A 16486-nucleotide genomic window follows, 5' to 3' on the forward strand; every position below is an offset into this window, starting at 1 on the left:
TTTTATTAACATCTTACTCTGACCACACTACATCAGTTTGGTCACAGCGACACCAATTGGTCAACAGTGATAAATCTTTTAATCATATTGCTAATGACTACATTTATGCTTTTTCAGCCATTTTGCCAAAAATCATCTTAAAATGTCATTACTTGATAGTTGTTGCAGTCAGTCTGATGCTCACAGCCATGTTGGCATGATTTATTGTGCCTTCTTTGTGCTTGGCCCCATAATAGCTGCTTGCAGCTATATTTACAAATGTTTTTGTAACTTTTACATCAATAAAAATAATTTAAAGCACAAAAACAGACACCAGCAACACTGTTTAATAACTTTGGATTTTCCAGCACTACTTTAGACAGCCCCTTAAGAGTCCTGCCAAGGCACAAGTTTTGAGCACCTTTGTACTTCACTTCTTCTCACCATCTCTTCCCAATATATCACTCTATATATTTCTCACAATACTCTTCTACATAATACAGTAAGCTTCAATGAATGATATCATTGAGAACAAACATGTTTACGTTGCTAAGGGTGTTGTGTAGTCGTGTTGTGTAGTTTATCATGAATAAAACACAGCTATTGACCAATCAGAATCAAGGACTGGAACTATCGGTTTTACAGAATTCATTATTGATGAAACACAGTCAGGATTTTGCCAAACAGAAATATAATAAACAACAAGCATTTCAGTTTGGAAGCATCAAAAAAACAACTTTCAATTGGTGAAAAATATATTACCAGATTACTTTTGTTTATGGTTTCCTTTGTAACAATTGTGTTTTTGCAAACACTTGTATAAAGACCACAAACTTAACATAAAGCCAAGACAGCCAAAAGTCAAACTGCCCAACTAAATGGAACACTGATCGCCATAATGGATCACCATCTAAACCTGTTCATTCTCAAAAAGAACTCTTTCGTTCAGTTATTTCTTTATATTTTATTTACTTTAATTGTATTTTTTGTTACAGTCTAGTTCTGTTTTTCAGACTTACTTTCAGACTTATTCAAATTAATTTCTTATTCAAGATTTAAATTTTCAGTAGGAAATATGTCAAAACTGCGCTCGCGGGACAGTTTGTGGTGCGTTGGTTTCCCCAAAACCAGTTTGGCACAAACCCTGTTCCTGAAGACAATTAAACTTAACTCACTTGTCAGAAGAGAAGTATATTTATGTTACACAGGTGCTTTAAAACTACAGTGGATAGCTTGGTCCCGTGCAGTTAAAGGAACACTCCACTTTTTTGAAATTAGGCTCATTTTCCAAACAGTTGAGTTTTACCGTTTTCGAATCCATTTAGCCAATCTCCGGGTCTGGCGGTACCACTTTTAGCATAGCTTAGCATAGTTCATTGAATCTGTTTAGACCGTTAGCATCTCGTTAAAAATGACCAAAGAGATTCAATATTTTTCCTATTTCAAACTTGACTCTTCTGTAGTTATATCGTGTACTAAGACCAGGGGAAAATGAAAAGTTGCGATTTTCTAGGCTGCAATGTTATTACGCAGCGTCTCTCACAAATGTCTCCATGGTTGCAAGGCACGCTCCCTGTGCAAACAGAATGAGAGTATAGTTCCTAGCCATATCGGCCTAGAAAATCACAACTTTTCATTTTCCGTCCGTCTTAGTACACAATGTAACTACAGAAGAGTCAAGTTTGAAATAGGAAAAATATCAAAACTCTTTGGTCATTTTTAAGCAAGATGCTAACGGTCTAATCAGATTCAATGAACTGAAGACAAGAGACACTGAAGACAGGAGCTAGGAGATCCCGCAGGAGTGTGGGAAACAGGTAAGCAGTCCTTGCTCATATGAGACCAGACCACTGGTGTGTGGTTCAGTAGTGCTGGTGACCAGAATTCAGGTGATGGTGCTCTTCGTGATTGCATTGAGGAAGAGCCTGGGGTGACTGTTACAGGAAATACAATATACACACAGACTCTCCATTCTCCAGCACATTCAAATGAACATGTTTCCATGAGTAACACAGGGGAAAATATCTGGACATGAGAATGAGGAAGAAAAATGAAAAAGGCTTTTTTAAGAGTATTAAACAAATGATGTGGTGTGCTGAATGAGGGATGGGAGCTGATATAACCGCTTTAAAGCTGCTGACAGAAACATCAGACTCAGGACAGAAACACTCGACCTCTAAAGTAAGAACAACTCACATCTTCTTTCTTCTTCCCATCTTTGTTAATATTATCTGAATGATTGTGCTTTTATATTCCTGTTCACTTGTGATTTATATTTGTCTTCAGAAATGGACCAAACTCTATATTTCATTCTTCTCGTTGGTGAGTGTTTTATTTATGGTTTATAGTTTCATCAGGTTTGTATGGAAGAGGATTAGGGCCAAGCAATAATAAAAAATAATCTCGAGATTAAAGTTGTTAAATTTCAAGAAAAAAACGAGTTAATGTCACAGAAACGGTCTCTGTTGCTCCCTCTGATCGCCACCTGAGGGCGCCGTCACCGGAATACTGACTGTTCTCTGAACTACAAATCCCACACCACGTATCTGGGCTGATTACCCACCACCTGTCATGCATTATCTGGACTATTTAAGACTCCATTACCCCATCATGCTTCGCGAAGTCTTGTTTTGCCGAGCATACATTTCTGAGCGTTTACCCTGTCTATTGATACCCCTGTGTTTGACCTTGGACTGCCTACTCTCTCTGATTCCTGTCTGCCGCCTGCCTTGTCTATTACTGCCTGTCTCACGGATTACCCTGTTCAGCCTGCCGCCTGCCCTGACTTTCTGCCTGGTATTGTTATTGATTTCTGTCTTGCCTGCGTTACACCTGTTGCTGTTGTCTGACCATTGCCTGTACGACTACGATTGTGAATAAAGCTGCATATGGATCTCCCCGAGTCTGCTGCCTCGTTACAGAAGACTTCGCCAGATCTCGATCCAGCAGCCATGCATCGGTTGTCAACTGAACTGTCCACCCAGGCCAGTGTACTGGCAGTCCACCAGCAGCAACTCACACGTTTAACCTCTGTTACCGAGGAGTTGGTAAAGACGCTGCAGAGCATGCGGATGACGCACGCCGAGTCTAGTCCGCCATTAACCACGCCGCTTGCTGCAGCGGTCACTGCTCCCAATGCCACCAGCAGCCCGCGCCTAGCCTTTCCTGACAAATATGATGGCTCGCCAGCGAGGTGCAAGGGTTTTCTCCTCCAGTGTTCACTCTTCCTGTCGCAGCAACCAACGCTCTATCCCACCGATGAGAGTCGCATCGCCTTCATATGCTCACTCCTTACTGGAAAGGCTCTCGAATGGGCAACCACCGTTTGGGTGAACGGCCAACCATCATATGCCTCCCTCGATTCCTTTCTCCAATGTTTCCGTCAGGTGTTTGAACACGCCGAAGGAGGTAAGGAGGCTGGCGAGCTTCTCCTGGCTCTGCGCCAGGGTAAACAAACTGCCGCTGAGTATGCTTTAACATTTCGCACCCTGGCTGCGCAAACCTCGTGGGTTGAGGACACACTTAAACTCTTGTTCCGTAAAGGATTAAATATGGATTTACAGTCTGAACTGGCTTGCCGGGATGAGGGGAAATCTTTAAATGAATTCATCGACCTCGCTATACGCATTGACAATCTCATCCGAGCTAGACGACCTGTCAGAGTTCAAACACCCACCTCAGCATCAACATTCCCTGTCGCTGAACCTGAACCCATGCAGATCGGGGCCACTCACCTGTCGCTGGAGGAAAGAGACAGACGGATGCGGCAACGCCTGTGCCTCTACTGTGGTCAGCCCGGCCATATGCGCGCTTCCTGCCCCACGCGACCCACCAGTCGCGGCGCCACTGGCGGTGAGTTCACCCTCCAATGCATCCAATATCAAAATTGCAGCAACTTTGGTATACCACGAGCATATAATCCAGACTGAGGCCATGATTGATTCTGGTGCGGCTGGCAATTTCATGGACTTAAGTTTCGCACAGGCTCACAACATTCTGCTAATCCCCTGTGATTCTGTTTTGTCAGTGGCCGCGCTGGACAGGGCGCCCCCTAGGGACCGGTAAGGTGCGCTACACCTCTGATGACATCACACTGCAAATCGGATCTCTGCATAAAGAATTACTTCGTTTCTTCCTAATAAAGTCTCCTCAGCATCCTCTCATCCTTGGTTCCCCCTGGCTCAGAGAACACAACCCACAAATCTCATGGGCCGACAATCAAATCACTCAGTGGTCAACTACCTGCCTTCAGACCTGTATCCAAGCACCCAGCCGTCCTGAAACCAACTCACCTGTGCTGTCCCAGAACAAGTTACCTGCCGAGTACCATGATCTCATTGAAGTTTGTAGTAAGACCAGGGCTGCCCAACTTCCTCCTCACCGTGATAATGACTGTGCTATCGACCTGCTGCCAGGCGCTACGCCCCCCAGGGGACGCATATTCCCGCTCTCACAACCTGAATCAGAGGCCATGAAAAAATACATTGAGGAGGAATTAGCCAAGGGGTTCATACAGCCATCCACATCACCAGCTTCAGCAGGGTTCTTCTTCGTAAAAAAAAAGGATGGAGCTCTAAGGCCGTGCATTGATTATCGTGGGCTCAACGACATCACTGTGAAGTTCCGCTATCCTCTGCCTTTAGTTCCTGCTGCTTTGGAACAACTGCGTTCTGCACGCTATTTCACCAAACTCGACCTACGCAGCGCTTATAATCTCATCCGCATACGCAAAGGGGACGAATGGAAGACCGCCTTTTCCACCACCACTGGGCACTACGAGTACCGGGTTATGCCCTTCGGGCTGGTCAACAGTCCCTCTATCTTCCAGGCTTTCATCAATGAGGTCTTCCGTGACATGCTGAACAGATGGGTAATCGTCTACATGGACGACATTCTCGTATACTCAAACTCCTACTCTGAACACGTCCAGCAGGTACGAGCTGTGCTCCAGCGTCTTATGGATCATCAACTCTATGTTAAACTGGAAAAATGTGAATTCCACCAGACATCCACGTCCTTTCTGGGATATATCATCAGTGCGGAGGGAGTTGCTATGGACGATGTCAAAGTTCAGGCAGTGTTGAAGTGGCCGTTGCCCACTACAGTAAAAGAGCTGCAGCGTTTCCTGGGTTTCGCTAATTTCTATAGAAGATTCATCCGAAATTTCAGCCTGGTAGCAGCCCCTCTCACGTCGATGCTAAAGAAAACTCGTATCAGACTGGAATGGACACAAGCCGCATCTGAGGCGTTCCAAAGGTTAAAAGAACTGTTTACCTCTGCGCCCATTCTGCGTCACCCAGATCCTGAAAAGGAATTCATTGTGGAGGTGGATGCTTCTAGCACTGGTATTGGAGCTATACTATCACAGAGACAAGGCAGTCCTCCCAAGTTATTTCCCTGTGCTTTCTACTCACGTAAACTTACCCCTCCAGAACAGAATTACGATGTCGGGAACCGTGAACTGTTGGCCATGAAGGCGGCCATGGAGCACTGGCGGCACTGGCTGGAGGGAAGTAAGCATCCCTTCACCGTCCTGACAGACCACCGCAACTTGGAGTACCTGAGGTCGGCCAAGCGCCTCAATCATCGTCAAGCCAGATGGGCCCTGTTTTTCACTCGATTTCAATTCAATGTTACTTACCGGCCTGGCTCCAAGAACACAAAGGCTGACGCTCTGTCACGGCAGTTTGAATCCAGTCTCACCCCACCATCATGTGAACCCATTCTACCCTCTACAATTGTGCTCGCACCTGTACTGTGGGACGTCATGTCCGAGATAACTGAGGCTCAACGGGAGGAGCCTTCTCCGGCAGAGTGTCCAGCTTCACTCACTTATGTTCCTGCTGCTCTCCGTCAGCGAGTGATTGAGGAGGTTCATAATTCACCCAGTGCAGGACACCCAGGCATAGCCGCGACCACACAACTTGTAACCAACCGTTTCTGGTGGCCAACCCTGTCTTCTGACATCATCACTTACATTCAGGAACTGCACCACCTGTCAAACCACGAAAACCCTCCGGCACTCGCCAGCAGGCCTTCTTCAACCTCTACCGATTCCACAGCGCCCTTGGTCACACATTGCCATAGACTTCATCACCAACCTACCCAATTCCCAGGGACATACCACCATACTCACTGTGATCGACCGCTTTTCCAAGGCCTGCCGTTTCATTCCCCTGTCCAAACTGCCCACTGCCATGGAAACCGCTGAACTCCTCTGTAATTATGTCTTTCGTTTCTACGGCCTGCCTGAGGATATAGTTTCTGACCGCGGACCTCAGTTCACCTCCAGACTCTGGTCCTCATTCTTCCAGAGGCTCAACGTCAATATCAGCCTCACCTCTGGGTACCATCCACAGTCCAACGGGCAAGCTGAGAGGCTCAATCAAGAACTCATTCGGTATTTACGCTCCTACTGTCACCAGAACCAGTCGGATTGGAGTAGATATCTGTTCTGGGCCGAATACGCTCAAAACTCACTTCACAAACCTGCCACTGGCGTCACCCCATTCAAGTGCATCCTAGGCTTTCAACCTCCTTTCTTCCCATGGACCGGGGAACCCACTGACTTACCTGCTGTGGATCATTAGGCTACAACGTAGCGAGGAGGTCTGGAATGAGGCTCACGTTCACCTGCAGAGGGCAGTACGGCGAACCAAGGAACAGGCCGATCATGGTCGCCGACCGCCACCTGACTACAGACCTGGCCAGATGGTTTGGCTCTCAACCCGGGATCTTCGTCTCCGTCTACCCTGCAAAAAACTTAGTCCCAGGTACGTGGGTCCATTCAAAATCTCAAGACAAATTACTCCAGTTTCTTACCGTTTAGACTTACCACCTGAATATCGTATCTCACCCACCTTCCATGTTTCTTTGCTCAAGCCCGCAGGTGGTTCGAGAGGAGGTGAGAACCTAGAGGGGACCGGTGACCAGAGACCCCCTCCTATCATCGTTGAGGGCGAGGAGGCCTATCAAGTCAACGAACTCCTAGATTCCAGACGCCGGGGTCGTGTTCTGCAGTATTTGGTCGATTGGGAGGGGTTTGGCCCGGAGGAGAGGTCCTGGGTCAATGCTGACGACATACTTGATCCAAATCTCATCACGGATTTCCACAGGACCCATCCGGAGCGTCCGGCCCCCCGGCCTCGTGGAAGACCTCGGCGTCGCCAGGCTCCTCGCTTCAGGAGCCGCTCGCAGGGAGGGGGCTCTGTCACAGAAACGGTCTCTGTGGCTCCCTCTGATCGCCACCTGAGGGCGCCGTCACCGGAATACTGACTGTTCTCTGAACTACAAATCCCACACCACGTATCTGGGCTGATTACCCACCACCTGTCATGCATTATCTGGACTATTTAAGACTCCATTACCCCATCATGCTTCGCGAAGTCTTGTTTTGCCGAGCATACATTTCTGAGCGTTTACCCTGTCTATTGATACCCCTGTGTTTGACCTTGGACTGCCTACTCTCTCTGATTCCTGTCTGCCGCCTGCCTTGTCTATTACTGCCTGTCTCACGGATTACCCTGTTCAGCCTGCCGCCTGCCCTGACTTTCTGCCTGGTATTGTTATTGATTTCTGTCTTGCCTGCGTTACACCTGTTGCTGTTGTCTGACCATTGCCTGTACGACTACGATTGTGAATAAAGCTGCATATGGATCTCCCCGAGTCTGCTGCCTCGTTACAGTTAAATTTCGAGAAAAAAGTCGAGATAAAATGTTGAGAATAAACTCGTTAAATTACGAGAAAAAAATTGTTAAATTTCAAGAAAAAAGTTTCGAAGCTTTACGAATCTTTTGTTTCGAATCAGTGATTCGGAGTGTGTATCAATCTGCTAAAGTCACATGATTTCAGTGAACGAGGCTTTGTTACATTGTGTTTTAAAACGTTTCAAAATTTCAGTGGCTCACCACTGGGGGGCAATTCGTAGATTTGTAAAGCTTCGATGAGTTGAACACAGTAAGACCAGGATCAGACCAGAATTCTCATAGCTTTGTGGGCAACACTAACAGTCTATTTTTCTGGACAATCATATAATAATGATACTTTCAGTTTATTGGGCTCCTAAATAAAATTAGAGAAATTAGAGAAAGGAGGAGAGCAGGGGCAATTCTAGGATTTTGATTTTAAGGGGGCTCAGCCCCCAATAAGGGTATGATTAAAAAAATATTATTTGACTATTAGGGTAGGGTGGTATGCTACTAACCTTACTGCAATCCACTCTTCCATTGTATTCCCTGTATTTCATATATGGGAGTAGGAGTACTGACTGAGCCATATACAACACTGTAATAAAAAAATAATTATTGGATGTGACCACTAGAAAATAGGGAATGTTGATTTTTTTTTTTTTTTACAATGAAGACCTCCTGATTCATTCACTGTACAAACACACGCACACGTTTCCAGTACAAACACAACATTTTACTGTTTGCATTTCTATGCTCACATACAAACCTCAGATAGGAATTTTTTAAAATTAAATAACATTTTAACCAGAAAATAACAAAAAAGCCATAAACTTTGATTATCCATATCAGCAATATAAACAACACAGGTATGAGGCTGGACAATGGATTAAGTGGGGGCTGTGGTTAACTATCAGAAGTAATGGAAAAACAAGCCAAAATGAAGAAGCAGCCGGTGAGAAGCAGCAGTCTTGCAGCCCAGTTACTGGTCTTTACTTTCAGACAATGATGTGTGTCATTTCTGTGCATGGCTGCATAATGTAATGTCAAAATACATTATAATATGTCTGTAATTGTAAAAAGTAAATTAAAATAAATCATGATCGTTTTCTGAATCTAAAGTATGTTTTCATGGGTGTTAATCACTTCATTTTTGTAGGAATAAAAAACAACTATCACACAAGGGCTGAAGGTGAACGCAGCGAAACGTATTGGTATTGGATGAGAAACCGAGCCGTCCCGTGTGCTCCCAATGCTCCAGTAACATTACATTATGTAAACTGCAATGCATTTATGACAAAGAACTGCACCGATGCAGATGTAATATCATAGCATTAGCAATCTATCAATAAATGCACGCACACACGACACACACCTTGTGCTGTCTGATGTTCGCTCTGCTCGGCGCCCCTGCAGATTGAAAAATGCGCTAAATCCAAGCAGACTCAGATAAGGGGAGGAGCCGAAACTTGACGCAGCTTGCCGCCGTTTCAAATTAGTTTTTTTAAAGGGAACTGAAGCGATCAAAAATTTATTAATCAAATATTTTTTTTAGGGGGGCTGGGCAGAAGTTTAGGGGGGCTGAAGCCCCCCTAAAAAGGGCCTAGTGACGCCCCTGGAGGAGAGTAGATTTGAAGAGCAAGATTTATTTATCTCAGATTTAGTGTTTTCACTTGGTTTTCACTGTTTGGCCATAAATAAATGTTCCCGAATATCGTCTTTCCTTTGTGAAGTATAACCATCATCATCAACAAATACATCTATTAACACACCACTATCACACACATTTCATATCAGAAATATATCAGCAAATAAAAATATCTTCTTCTTTGTGTCTGTGATCATTTTCCTTACTCATAAATATAACCGCTTTACCTGTATACATGGTTAGTTTATAAATGAATTGGTTAACAAATCTTAAAACCAATATAATAGTTTTTTTAACGCCTTTTATTGCTTTTAAAATCAGCATCTGATGTAAAACCAGCCACTGGTAGGTTTCTCTTACTGACCAGAGGATGGCAGCAAAGTGCATAAAAACTGCAGGGGCTTTGCCCGCCTGGATGAAGAGCTTTTAACCTCACAGATGGTCAGACATTTTCCGTAGGAGCTGCATTTTATATATATAGTAGAATTAATACTTCCTCTAGTTATAACAAGCCAAGCCATGGAGGTGCCAATTCAACTCCAAATCAGTCATTCATACTGAATCACATTACTTGTGCTGATTTTAAACAGTCGACTGAGATACTGTACAACATCAGTGATGGAATATTCACTCAACGTAATGTGCACGGTTACAAAAAAGCCTAGACTGTCTCGTGGTAAACATGCCATGATCAGCCAATCAGAAGGGAGCCAAGTATCCACGGTGGACATACAACCCAGCCCACATCCAATCTAAAATCTGCATTAAAGTTAGCAATGTAAGATTAAGTTTAATTGGTTTGCGCATCATGTTAGTTTCCTTTATTTTGCAAAAAGCTTTTTACTCTGAGTGTACACAAATAAAAGAAGACATTCAACAGATTAGAATGATGTATAACTCTTAATTGTATGCCCAAAATTGACAGAGTATTTTGAGTCTCTTTCACACTGATAAGAAAAAAGGCAAGGTAATATTGCTGGCATGACCACCGACTCCAGAGTAGCCCAATTTGTGGCGAATACAGTGTAATGACACTTTTGCCATTAATATGTTTATAAGCGACTGTAAAAAGCACAAATGTCAGGGCATGTCAAAACTTCTCCAGGGCCCCAAAAATCCTCAGACCCCAGAGGGTTAAGGGTCCATACTCTGGGTGTGGGGTGCCCACAAGGTGAAACCGTTATGCTGAGAGTATGGAGGCCGAATTCGGCACATAATTGTAATTTTGGATTCTGGGAAAGATCATCACATGTTGTGAAGAGTGAGACTTTGGCGGGCCTTAGGTTGGACTTGTGTTGTTTAAAATGTAAATACAAGTAAAATAAAGAAATTGAACAGGAAAAGTATTGTTATTACTTTAATTTTTCAGATTTGAAACGTTTAGAAATCGGGACTTTTATCTAAAATATATAGAATAGGAAATGTAGTGTTTCCATTTTGATATTACATTTTAAAGTTGTATATGGAAATCTGGACTTTTATTTTTTTTTAAAATGGAGGAGGAAGTAAAAGGAAAGTGAAAGTAAACAGAGCAGCTTTTTTAAGGCTGGAAATTGTTTATTTTTTTGGCAGTTAGGATATGTATGATTGTTGTGTTTTAAACCTTGTTTTTAATTCATGTATGATTTGTGTTTTTACATGTAATGAAAATGATAAAATGTGTGATTTCATTGAATAAATAAAAATTGGAAATGTCATAAAGGAGAAATAAAATGTAAATACAAGTGAAATAAAGAAATATAACAAAATAAGTATTTTTTTATTATTTCATATCAACATTTAAAGTTGCATTTTAAAAACAGGACTTTTATTTTGACATACAAAATACGGAAAATTTGATGAGGAAGCTGAACGTGAAACAAAACAGAACAGCGTTTTTTTTCAGGGGTGAAAAGACTAAAAATGGACAGGTTAGTGGATTTTGGATGTGTAAGAGTATAGTGTGACAAACCTTGTTAATTCATGTTTGATTTGTGTTTTCGTGATGAAATTGAGCCTTTTGCAGTGGCATGCAATGAAAACACTAGAGGTCTGCATATAGTTTTTGAGGGAGGATTCTTTGTGTTTTCCAGTGTTTGCCACTGTGTTTGAGGATGCGTCTGAGACAGTGAGGTACACGTTCGATTTTGATGGCATCGTAGTGCAATTAAACGATGTGTCCTGCTTAAATGCAGGACTGCACTATGTTTTTGTAGGAAACTTTTCCATCCATCTAAGGTCAGTAATAACTGGTACATTCTAAAAAAAACACATCTGGACCTCACACGTTACTCTGCCTTACACAAAACTGTGGTACTGTGTTGGCCTTTGTCGACGGTGGCTATTTTCTCAACATAAGCAGCGTCCCTGTCGAACCAAACAGCTCGCACCCTCTGTTCCATAGCGATCTGGAGGTCAAAGCCCATGCCATCGGCCTAATTAACGCAGTGTTTCTCTGACAGATTGAAGAGACTTCCTCCGGTGGAATTGAGAAGGAAGAATGACTTGAGCAATCTGGGGAGGATGAATGTTCTCGCTTGTGACCAGAAATTCATCCTTGACTTGTTTATGCAGTCAGTGTTGGATGTTAACCAGGATCTGGACATGACCAAAATATCCCTTAAACACGATCCATCCATCCATCCATCCATCTTTTCTGTTAGCATTGTGGACTGCAGGAGGTGGTGGGTCAGCGCGGGAGTCTGTTTTCCATCTACTCGATGTGCGAAACAGCGAATTTCCAGAGTAACCTTGATGACCTGCCGATGGATACGGACATAATGCTTACCCAGGTTGTTCATCATGATGGCTGTAAAGTTAACTTTTTGCAGCTTTATGCCGTGACCCCACATTGTCATGACGATGTGTGACCTCCATATCGAGAAGCACTGTAAGATGCTTGACAGGCGGCAAAGAGGTACGATTTATTAACAAATTTGATGGCCTCAATCTGCTCCACTGGGTTTTGATCATCGCACTGAATCCCATCCAGACGTAGTCTTTGACAGAAAATTTTCTCAGCTTTTTGTTTAAAAATGTTGTTTTTTTAATTAAACTTACCCACAGTCAAGTGTTGATAAAAAGGATGAGGATGAAGCTAGAATAAAATGTTTTTAAAATGGACAGTTAAAGGTATATTTCAAGTGTAACAAATGAATACCTAGTTTGAACATAGCCGTATACTTAATAGTGCAAACATAATATATAAATAGTAAACTATAACTACATTCTCTTAAAGAAGTATAAAAGTGAAGGTATGTTTTTGTCTTACACTCTCAGTGGATGAGCCTTTTTTAGCTTACATGAACAAATAGCAGAATAAACAACAGAACACGCTTCTGTGAACGGAAAAAAACATAGGATTAAAACATGTAAAAAGGAATAAATAGCCTATGTCTTCATGTGAAATTTCCTTACAGTCTTACAGTCTGAGGGAGACGCATGCTGTAAACAAAACAACCTTCGCAAACATGTCTAAGGATTTCGACACAGAGGAAGAATTGCATTTTTTTGCTCAGCCATATTTATTTGAACCCGAATACACGGACGAAGAACTAATAACACGTCATCAGCGTTACTGTCCAGGGCAGAGTTTCCCAAAAGCATCGTAAGCTTAAGTTGATCGTAGCTCCATTGCCACTTTTGGGAAACGCAGCCCAGAGCAGAAGGGGGCGGTAATGCACCAATAAGCTGGATGCCAACCGCCGTAAAACAGGAAAGAAGAAGAAGCAGGAGCGTCACTGTGGAGTGAAAGCTGACCGGAAGAGAAGACAATGCTGAATAAAGTCGCATTTTTTGTTATTTTTGGACCAAAATGTATTTTAGATGCTTCAAAAACTTCTAACTAACCCACTGATGTCAGATGGACTACTTTGATGATGTTTTTATTACCTTTATGGACACGGACAGTGTACCGTGCATACATTTTCAATGGAGGGATAGAAAGCTCTCGGACTAAATCTAAAATATCTTAAACTGTGTTCCGAAGATGAACGAAGGACTTACGGGTTTGGAACGACATGAGGGTGAGTCATTAATGACATCATTTTCATTTTTGGGTGAACTAACCCTTTAAATGATTAACATATTAACAAAATGAAAGGGGAAAACGCGACAAGTTTCGGTTTCACGTAAGCTCATGGAAAGGAAATAGCAGAATATTATTTTTGTTTTCTTTATTTTACAAGCAGTGTTTTATTTTTATTGTGAGTGTGCAAAAATAATAGACCTATTTAACCCTTCAGAGATTCGTATAAATAAATGTGACCATAAATGTCTGAGTATTTTAAGTTTTTTCCGCTTTTATGAGAAAATTCAAGTGATCGCGCCGGCGCCTCGCGCACACACAACAGTTTTAGTAACTTTACATTACAGCCTGTTAATTGTCAAAATAACATACAGTCAACCAAATGTAAAAAGTTAAATTGCATTCATTTTAATGTCTATTTAAATGTCAAATAAACACTATTTGAGAACACTGAATAGTTGTGAATATATGTAAAGCACTAAGCACGTCTGTCTCTTGGCACAGCTCCAGCCACGGTGAAAGCACGTTTGAATTATGATGCTCTGAACGCTCTAATCACACCGGTGTGATCGTTCACGTCAGGGTGAAAATCAATCGTGTTTCGGTGGTGGAGGGAGATGTTAGGCCTACTTGAAATAATGTAAATGTTAACTAATAAATTATTTCAATTTCTAATTAAATGTCAAAAGAAAAAGAAGATAAAAACATTAATCTGGAAGAAGGAGGCCCAAAATGCATACCCCCCTTAAAACTCTTAATTGTGCCCCTGAGTGTTACGATACACAGGAGGTCGGAGACACAGGTAAAGTTTACGATGTTTATTGAGACAGCCAGAGCAGTGAACAGGTGAGTATTTCAGATGACGTTTCCAGACAGAGCATATATCAAGACAGTGATACTTGACTTGATCTTCACACCAGATTCAACGATCACCAGGAGACTTGGAGCAGAGACTGCACAGAGACACTCACGGAGGACTGGAGAACACAGAGGATCTAGGAGACACACTGGAGACAGGTAAGGAGTCCGTAAGGTAAGCATTCAGGTTAGTATGCATTAACGAGACCGGACAATGACTGAGTGATTGTGAGTGTCTTTTATCGTGCTGTTGATTAGGCTGGTGATGAGTGTCAGGTGCGTGTGATCAGTACTCTGGTGAGGGAGTGCGACGTGATTGGCTGGGTGCAGAGCCTGGTGTGTCTGTGACACTGAGAGATCATGCCGTTGTCCTGCGCAGGATCTGCTTGTTTCTATGTTTGACCACGCTCAATAAACACGGACCAATTATAACTGGAAAATAACAGATCCAATCCTCAAATCAAGATAGAAAATAAATGAAACTGGTGTTTGGGCTACTCTAATCTTTGATTTTGTTTTTCAATCCCAAAACATGAAGCCTGCTGAACGAGACACAAAGGACTGAGACTTTGAGGAATAATTTTAATATTTGCTTTATCTTTGCAAGTTTTAAACATTCAGTTTGTATCAGTAATATTCATTAAAGGGCACCTATTATGCCCCTTTTTACAAGATGTAATATTGGTCTTGGGTGTCCCCAGAATGTATTTGTGAAGTTTCAGCACAAAATACCCCACAGTTAATTTATTATAACCATTTGAAAATGTCATTTTTGGGGCCTGTTTTAAAAAGAGCTGTTTTGGTGTGTACCACCTTAAATATAAATGAGCTGCATATCCCCGCCCTGCCTTTGGATGAGGGCGTAACTTGCATACCTATGTCAATAAACAGAGGGTAGAAGCAGAATGGCTGAGAGTGAGAGACCCGCTGTTTTGTATGGCATTCAGCCGTACATGTTTGAACCGGAATCAGACCCAGATGATGAAGAGACTCCGGCAGAAGAAACACAATTGAGAATGGAGCAGGACGTCTCTGAATGGTTATTTGATACATTTATGTACTTATAGAGTTTTAATCGCGTCCCCTTTGCAATTATGGATGTGCAACACACACACACACACACACACTGTGATAACGTTCGCGCATTTTTTTGAAACTACAAACACAAATACTGTGATAACGTTTGCTAAGTAAACATACACAGTTTTTAATACAATATCTTTAAAAAATATATATATACGTGTGGATACACACTATACAAACAAGGTTTAAATTATATACACAGACATTCTACGACGACGACAACAACTTTAGACGCATTTGTTATTGAATTGGCTGACATCGACTGAAATGACTATTTGCTCAAAAAACATTAAATACACTTACTTCTTCTGGAGGTGACGTTGGATCGCGAACAGTAGGCAACGATCCACACTTGAGGATTAACTTTGAACCTGCTTTGAATTGACCCTCGTTCTCAAAACAGTCAGTCAAAAAATTATTCGCGCAAACATAAACGTATTTTGGAATTTTGAGTGGCGCCTTTCTTTCGTAAATAAAATCCATCCACTGCGTTTTCAGTGGCTCTGATGTCGGAAGTAAGTGAAAACTACTATGTTCATTATTACATCCCACAACAGAACACTTATGTTTCTTAGGAGACATTACCGGCTGTCGTTGAAACAATGGAGGATGGTTGACAGATCACCGAGGGCGGGGTCTATGCCAAAACCAGATTGTCAATCAAACCACGTGGGTGGGGCTTAGCGCAATTCTACGTCACAGTGAGAGCAATCTTAGAACAGGGCGTTCTGAGACAGTGCTTATGAATTATTGAGATTGTAAAAAAACCACTGGGTGGATTTTTCTCATTCTAGGGTGGTTTTGCTCACACACTGCCAACACACATTTATGGTCAAACACCATGTAAAAGTGAATTTTGCATAATAGGTGCCCTTTAAGGTACAATTTGTGAATTTTTTTCCGCTAGAGTCGCTAGAAGTATTCAAAACAAAGGCGTAGTTTGATGACGCCAAGTTTTAGAGTGGAAACTTGGGATTTTCCATCTCAACGGACGGTGCAAGAAAGGGATTGGAGTCTGGAGAACTCATGCGTGGAGCGATTTTACTTACTGATGAAGCAGAGCAGGAGCGAGTTTGCGGGAGCTGAACAGGAGCTGGAGCGATTGTCAACACACGCCTCGCGAAGCGGGACTTTTAAGACACAGTCGCCGGCGCCATCCGCTTTTCCGGTTGAGTTGAGCTGTCCTTGTCGACAGAACCAGCGGCAGATGGTAAACAGTAATTGTTC

The sequence above is a fragment of the Megalobrama amblycephala genome, unplaced genomic scaffold (genome assembly GCF_018812025.1).
Source record: "Megalobrama amblycephala isolate DHTTF-2021 unplaced genomic scaffold, ASM1881202v1 scaffold253, whole genome shotgun sequence".
Classification (NCBI taxonomy): domain Eukaryota; kingdom Metazoa; phylum Chordata; class Actinopteri; order Cypriniformes; family Xenocyprididae; genus Megalobrama; species Megalobrama amblycephala.